Source organism: Amblyraja radiata, chromosome 20 (genome assembly GCF_010909765.2).
Source record: "Amblyraja radiata isolate CabotCenter1 chromosome 20, sAmbRad1.1.pri, whole genome shotgun sequence".
NCBI classification, from domain to species: domain Eukaryota; kingdom Metazoa; phylum Chordata; class Chondrichthyes; order Rajiformes; family Rajidae; genus Amblyraja; species Amblyraja radiata.
In genome coordinates, this window is record NC_045975.1 from 11,997,771 (window position 1) to 12,006,185 (window position 8,415).

Genomic DNA, 8,415 nt, shown 5'->3' on the forward strand with positions numbered 1-8,415 from the left:
CCCTCAGCCCAGGCAGACCTCGCCATCCAGCTTCACCTCGGTCCCCTGGGAGGCCTGTGGGGCGAGTCTAGCCAACCGGTGCACGTTCCGGTCGGCGGCGCGTTTGTTCGGTGGGTGGATTGGGCCCGCGCGGCTCCTAGGGTCACTCCCACCTCGCGTGTGTGGCTCTCCAGGACACTTCCCCTTTTCCCAGTATTACTAGCAAATCAGACTTGCATCCCAGATACAAAGAAACGCAGATGCTGGTTTATATAAAAAATGGTCACACTGCTAGAGTAATGGTGGTGCAACGGTAGAGTTGCTGCCTTACAGTGCCAGGGAACCGGGTTCGATCCTGACTACAGGTGCTTGTCTGTACAGAGTTTGCAAGTTCTCCCCGTGACCTGCGTGGATTTTTTCCGGGATCTCAGGTGTCCTCACAAACTCCAAATACGCACTGGTTTGTAGGTTAATTGGCTAAGTATAACTGTAAATTGTCCCTTGTGTGTAGGATAGTGTTAATGCACAGGGTGGGCCAAAGTGGGGTATCTCTAAACTAATCTGAACTAAACTAAACTAAACTCAGTGGCTTGGGTGAAAAAGGATGGGTGAAGTTTCAGGTTGGGACCCTTCTTTAGACTGATTGTAGGGGGTGGATCTGGAAGCAAGAAAAGACCACGACAAATTTGAAGAAGGGTCCAATTTTTTCCCCCCTCAATATGAGAATTCATTGTGGGAAAGCCTTTGAGCATGTTAAAATACATGAGGCCAATTACGTAGAGTCTCCAAAGTGACTGAATTTTGCAGCAGTTGCGTTGCAATTTAAAAAAATGCATTGGCTTCCATGCATTCCACATTAATGCACTTCTCGAGTCACTGAATATTTCAATACTGTTTTCTCTAAAGTCTGATTCACTATGATGCAGTTATTAATAGTGACCAATTATTCTGCAGGCACTGAGCTGCAGGTCTACTACAGGTAAGTATTTGGTGGCTGGTTTATCTGAGCAGCTGGCTCAGTATGAACAGCTGATAGTGCAGCTCATAGACCAATATCCGGACAAAGAGACCCAGCTACACGTGAGAGATGAACACCTTAAGGAACATCAATTCCAGTTGAATATTTGTTACCCTCACTGAGTGAGCTATTACAGTGATCTGTGTACTTTGTGTTTGCATTTCTGCAGTTGGATTTCACTTTAAAGCCTGAAAAATCAGTCCAAAATATTGCAAATATTATAATGTATACATTAGGTCAGTGATGATCTTAATGAAAGGCAGAACAGACCTGATGGACTGAATCGGTATTCCTGCAGAATGTGAAAACAAACAACTGCAGGTGCTGGTTTATACCAAAGATAGAAGTGCTGGAGTAACTCAGTTGAATAAGGATCCTGACCTGAAACATCCATCGTTTTTTTCTAAAGATGTTGCCTGACCTGTTGAATTATCCTTGGACTTTGTGTCTAACTTAGGTACTGCTCCCTTGAGGAGGTACATATCTGTGAGCTATAGTAGTCCTGTGAATATCCCTCATCCACACCATCTTGTACATGGATTTTAATGCTTGCATTTCAAACGTTTTTGATCAGTGAACCATTAGAAATGTATTTCCGCTTGATATTACCGTTGATGAAACAAGCAGACAAGTTCTTTGTCCTTTTTGACATTTCACTGTATGCAATTTTGTAATGATAGTCAGCAGTTTCAAGTAAATGGGTGACTAAAGACCACCGGGTGGCGCCGTAAGTGGCAGCCTCCACATACAGCCTCTCGTCATTTTCTCCTTTTGGTTGTTTTTATTCTGTTTTATTTGTATTTGTTAGCGTATCTTTAGTTTTGTATTATGTGGGGGGTGGAGGAAACAAAACTTTTTTTATCTCTTCCCTCGAAGGAGGTGCAACTTTTTCCGTATTGCATCTCCGCCAGCATTGTGGCCTAACATCGTGGAGCTGGAGGTAGCTTTGTTAGGGATCAACGTCGCGGGTGGATGATTGCAAGCTTCACTTTGTCCGCCCTGTTTCGACTAATGCAATCAACCCGGCGTGCACAATCAAATAAGATCAAATAGAACAAGTTGTCCTCCAACTTTAGGCTGTGCACGCCATACGCAAGAAGAAGAAGAAGGATCAACGTTGGGAGCTCCAACTGCGGGATCTTCGACCGCCCCGATTGCGGGAGCCTTGATCGCTCCGTTGTGGGGGCTTTGATTGCCGACTGCGTGATCTTCGATCCCCCCGGCGGCAGGTGTTTCGATTGCCCCGACCGCGGGAGAAAAGGAGGAAGATGGTAAAAGTTGTTCACCTTCCATCGCAGTGGGGAATATGTGGTCGCCGGAAAACACGATGGACGAACTGCCTGCCCTGGTGGGGACTCGGAGGGATTGCCGTGAGTGCAGTGATCCTGGAGAAGGTGCGAGTGTGGACAGCTTTCTGACTTTGGGCTGACAGGGACTGCACGGACTGCAGCGAGAGTACAGCAGTCGGTGAAGGAGCGTGTGTGTGGCCTGGATATTGAACTGATGGCTGTGGGTCTCCGCTTATCCCGTGTGCCCTAGAGATTCTCACACGCCGCTGTGATGGCTATTTATGTTTAATCTTTATGTCGTTTTGTATCTTGTTGCTTTTTTGGTATTACTGTGTGGTAAATCAAATTTCACTGTACCTCAGTACACGTGACAATAAAGGACCATTAAACCATTGAATGCAAATTAATGATTTCATCCCCTGATTTCATTAATGATAATTTTAATTTTAATGTCTTAATACCAAGGCGGAATTGAAGACCTAACTATTGGTGCACTTGAATTACAAATGTTGCGTGTGTGTGATTTCCATTCTATGTTGCCCAGTTTTTATCACTGTTAGGAGGTATTAATCACTTGTTAACTTCCTTAGTTGCTGGAAGACTTGAACGAAAAACTCTGGGAAAAGGAAGAGGAACTGCGGGAAACAACAGAACATGTGGAAGTACTGCAGAAAAAGCTGGAAAGGAAAAATTGTGTGCTAATGGTAAGGAAATCATTGTTTGTTGCTGTGTGAATCTCTATTACAGGGCGGTGTATTACTTCTATTACAGCGTAATCTCTATTACTTCAGCGGCGGGCGTGGTGCGGGTGAGTGCTCACCAGGGCTCGCCGGAGGGGAGCGCTCCGTTTTGCTGAAGCCGCGGTCTGCAGAGCTCCAGCCGGCGCTGCGTCCGCACCCTGGGAATCCCTCGTGGGGATCCGGGGGAAGAAGAGCTCCAACTGCCGGCCCATGGCCTACTTCTACCGCGGGCGCGGCGGGGACTTACCATCAGGAGCGGGGATCCCTGGAGAGGAGCTCTGACCGCCGGCCCTGCAGTCTGCGGTGCTTCTGGCTGCGGCGCGAACTTTAAATCTCCGACCGCCGGCCTGCGTTCTCTGGTGGGGAGGCAGCGATTCAGGACTTGCCTGGACTTTTTACCTTGTTTGCATATCTGGACGCCCGCGGAGGGTTGAGGTCCCAACCACGGGGGAAAATAGAGGAGGACTGGCCAATTTCTGTGCCTTCCACCACAGTGATGTTTGTGTTACATTTTTAGTGTGTTTTTGTGTGTTCTTTATCATTGTACCGCTGCTGGCAGATTCATTTCACTTGCACTTTATGTGACGAATAAAACTGATTGTGATTGTGATTGTGAGGTCTCTGCAACAAGCTAAGGGATTCTGTTGTAAGTGGCAGTGAAATAAAAATAGCAGGGAGCCTCTTGGAAATAAATCTAAATATGAAAAAGAATTGAGGCTTTTCTTTTGTATAAATCATCCCATTCTTTTTTTCTAAATCAGCCCATCAACCCTTTTGTGATCTGTTATAGTGCAGAATTACAGTTTATGTGGAGCCTTGCAGCATTGTCATTCTGGTTATGACAGGTTGTTGGCATTGCTGATCTGTGCCACCAATTTTTCTCAGCCGTGACCAAGATCAGAAGAGATCTGATATTTAAGATGCCAACAGCACATGAACTCTCGATTATAATGCAACAGTGTCACTATTGACTATATTGTTCTTCATTTTCCCATCCACTAGTGGGAGAGTCTAGGACTAGAGGTCATAGCATCAGAATTAAAGGATGTCCTTTAGGAAGGAGATGAGGAGGAATTTCTTTAGTCAGAGGATGGTGAATCTGTAGAATTCATTGCCACAGAAGGCTGTGTAGGACGTCAGTGGATATTTTTAAGGCAGAGATAGATAGATTCATGTTTAGTACGGTGTCAGAGATGAAGGGAGTAGAACAGGAGGAAGAGATAGATGATTGGATGGCGCAGGAGACTTGATGGGCCAATTGGCCTAATTCTGCTTCTATCACGTGACCTTATGATAACTTTTAATTTTGATGACTACTTGACAAATCCATTTTGACAGCAATTGTTCTTGCTTATCTGCTTGGCTTATTCATTTCATTCATTTAATGTTACTTTAGAAAGCTGCATTATTCTAAGCTTAATGGGACTGTCCCACAGGTGACTTTTTAGGCGACTGCAGGAGACTATGCAGTCGTCACATGGTCGCCACATGTTCGCAGGTGGTTGTTGGAAAGTCGCCTTCATGGACGTGAGGAGTTCCCGCATTCTGAGAACTCGTCGCGGCATCCTTATGGTCGCCGCAATATTTTCAACATGGAGAGTAGCGAGAATTCTCGTGCCATAGGTCCTAATGGGTTGCCAGGAGGTCGAAGGTTCTCGTAGGTTATAGCCGGTGCAGACCGGTGAATTTCATTGGGAAAAAAAACGTAAACAGGAATTTTCAGAACCAAAGAAAACTGACCGGTAATGTTAATGTCCACCGAGCTTCACAACCGTGGATCTCTGGCTTCTTAAAAGTTGGCTCCACTCCTTTTTCCCCCTTCTCCCCCCCCCCCCCTTTTAAAGGACTTACTGTCCATGGGCTTTAACCTTCTTAATTAGAGCGCCAACCTTCCTGTTCATCGCGGCGTGTGTCTATCACCTTGGCTTTGCACCATGTGAATTTCACTCAGACAGTTCCTCCCCTGCTTGCCCTGTCTCCCGCCTGCATAATGGGCTGGAAAGGAAGCGATGTGTGTGTCTGTCTGTCTGTCTGTCTGTGTGTGTGTGTGTTCCACTCTGACAGTCGCCGTTCCAGTCACCGGTTTATCAGGTGACTGCCGGCAACTTGACAGACGCCTGACAAAACGCCTAAGTGGAACAGGCTCCCGAAAGTCTTTTTCGTTTAATTTGGCTTCTTTTTAATTTTTTTAGGAGTTGGCTGAAGAATTAAGGAAGCTTGAGGACGAGAATGAGAATCTGGACAACAAGCTTCTGGCTGAAGATTACGCCACTCATATCAAGGTCCGAGATTTGAGGGAGACTCACAAGGCTGATTTAACAAATCTCAAAGGTAAACATAGCACTCGGCTCCGTAAAATCAGGGAGAAACATGCACAAGAAACATCACATAAAGATCAGTGCTGTTTACAACTTCACAAAGATCTCCAACTTTTAAGACCTCACGCCAAGTTCTGTGCACCCCTTGCAGAACAGGCAACTGGTTCTTTAAATTATTTCACCGAATGGAAGATTAACGACTGGAAGGTAATTACTCAAAGTTGACCTGTTAATATTTTTGGCCATAAATGGTCCTACCGCAGATTTGTACATCTGTCGTCTCGTGGTAGGGAGTAGGTTTGCCCTAAAATATTCTAGCATTAGAGGAATGGAGTGGATTTTATGACAAAACATCACTTCATTTTTGTTTTGCCGTGTAATTATCTGGTCCCTGTAACCTCGTGAGATTTTGTGTATGTAAATTGATTGCTGTAATTCCCATATTTTATCACTGATCACACTTAAAAATATACTTCATTGGTTGGTAAATGGGTTGGTACATTCAGTGATCAGGAAAAGTAGCGTGTAATCTAAGTTTTTTTCATTCAGGTATTCTGGTCAGATTCCTTGATCAGAAGATAGTGATGTTTAAAGGATTCAAGAAAATAATTATTTGAGAAGCATTTGTGAGAGTCTGCCAAATGGCTGACAGGAACACACAGTAGTCATTTGGACAGATTCGTACAGATGCTTTTCAAAACATTCTCTTCTTGAATCCTTTAAACATCGCTATCACTGAATTTTAATTTTGAGAGGATGCCGATAGTTAAAACATGACATCGTGAAGGGCGGCCTGGTGGCGCAGCGGTAGAGTTGCTGCCGTTCAGCGCCAGAGACCTGGGTTTGATCCTGACTGTGGTGTTTGTCTGTACGGAGTTTGTATGTTCTCCATGTGGGTTTTCGTCCAGGTGCTCCGGTATCCTCACACTCCATAGACATACAGGTTTGTAGGTTAATTGACTTGGGTTAATGGTAAATTATCCCTAGTGTGTGTAGGATCGTGTTAGTGTGCGAGGATCATTGGTCGGCACAGACACAGTGGGTCGAAGGGCCTGTTTCCACGCTGTATCTCTAAATAAAATCATTTGAAGACATTTTACCATTCACAATGCACTTGCCGGAAATGGTACATCAAAGTATTTTAATTTCAAATAGCTTTTAAATGAGAAGACCACAGAGCAACCATGACACTTCATTAACTCCATGAATGTCTTATCTCTGTGAGACTTGAGCTGTGTTTGCATGACAGTTTACGGAAGTGAGGGTGAAACCAGGGACAAGGTAGAGAGACTATATTCAGCAGCAGAAGAGGATATTCATTTGGAATAATTTAAAATAAATAAGGGTTTTAATGGAGCCAGTGGAGAATGATAATTTCATTTGTTTTGGGATTAAGTAACTTTATACCTTAATTTCCAAAATGTTGAGGAGACACATTTTCTGTGGAGCGTTATTCAAGCTTCTAATCATTTCTCACTAGTGATAGTTAAGGAATTTATCATTGGATAAATATGTAAATGGAATTACCATTGTGTCTGAGCAATCTTCAACCTTAATGAATTGTAGCATTTCAAGGATATTTTATGATTTCAAATGCCAGTAATTAGTAGAACATATGATTTTCACTGATTGCCATTAACTGCAGTGGAAAAAATTGCAAACTGTGGAGGTATTGCTTTTTTTGCAACAAATATCAGATCATTATGGGTGTTTTTTCCTTTCTCTTTCTTAAAGAACAAGTGACGCTTCTGTACCAAGAGGCTGTAAGATCAGAGGACAGGTCTTTGTCAATGGAAGCTTCGTTCCTGTCTAAAATCGAGCAGATCCAAGAGGAGCTGGACAATGTACAGGTACCCCAAATATAAGTCCCTTGCACCTGATGACGATTAACTGAATATTGATCTGTTTGCCATTTACCTGGAATGAAATGACTTCATCTTTTCAAAAAAGGAAAATTGATGGTATTGATGGTATGATATACCGTGAGTTGTTGAAGCATTATAGGAACCAATTTTTAACTTTTATTTACATAGTTAGTTATGTACATTGTATATTTTTAATCTGGGCTCAACTGTATGAAGGAGTGCTTCAGATTCAGATTCAGAAAACTTTATTGTCTGTCTTCTTTGACGTGGCTCAACATACAAACAGGACAATGTACTGATAAGCAGTCCTACAACACAGATTTCTGCGAGCACACACAGAGCACACACAGTGTGTATAGATCTTAAAAGCAAGTATAAAGATTAGAAACTATAAAAATAGACAAGATAAAAGTTCCCTACATTTCACTACTCACTCCATTCCGTGTAGAACCTCTTTCTGAAGAGTAAATGACATGGGATAGATGTGAGCCTGCAGGAAAATTCAATCATAAAATAGTTGTGGTAGAATGGAGCTGTCAGCAGTGGCACATTAAAAGTATAATGCATGCTAAAATTATTTAGAGAGTCATACTGCTCAGAAACAGGCCCTTCAGCCCAACTTGCCCACATTGACCAACATGCCCCATCAGTCTGAAGAAGGGTTTCGGCCCGAAACGTCGCCTATTTCCTTCGCTCCATAGATGCTGCTGCACCCGCTGAGTTTCTCCAGCAATTTTGTGTACCTGCCCCATCTACACTAGTCTTACCTGCCTGTACAGTCATAAAGCAAAAATATTTAATCTAGAATTTGAATGGTGGCTATTTCACAGACCACTAGAAATCCCTTGGCTTTAATTGACACTAAACTTATTTCTACCCAGCTTGTATCTGCTCAGAAGCTGCTGCTGGAGCAGAAAGATGTGGAGATTGACTATGAAGAGGAGGACGACCAGTTACACCTAAATGTGAACTGGCCACAATACGTCGAGGCACAAAATGGTGTGTGTATAGTATGGGTAAGAAGGAACTGGGGATGCTGATTTACACCGAAGATAGGCACAAAATGCTCTAGTCAGCAGGTCAGGCAGCATCTCTGAAGAAACGAATAGGTGTTGTTTCGGATCAAGACCCTTCATCAGACCGAGAGTCAGGGAGGGGGAAATTAGACGTATGGGGAGGTCCAGAATAAAGCAGAGCCTGCATCGA

The 8,415-nt window shown here is 43.6% G+C and overlaps 1 long non-coding RNA gene across 1 annotated transcript; it reads left to right on the plus strand.

The window, feature by feature from the left end:
• The first annotated feature begins 5,294 nt into the window (after positions 1-5,294).
• Positions 5,295-8,208, plus strand: LOC116984440. Its single transcript, XR_004415020.1, has 3 exons — positions 5,295-5,357; positions 7,079-7,194; positions 8,091-8,208. It is a non-coding gene; the product is annotated as an uncharacterized LOC116984440 (long non-coding RNA).
• Positions 8,209-8,415: the final 207 nt, after the last annotated feature.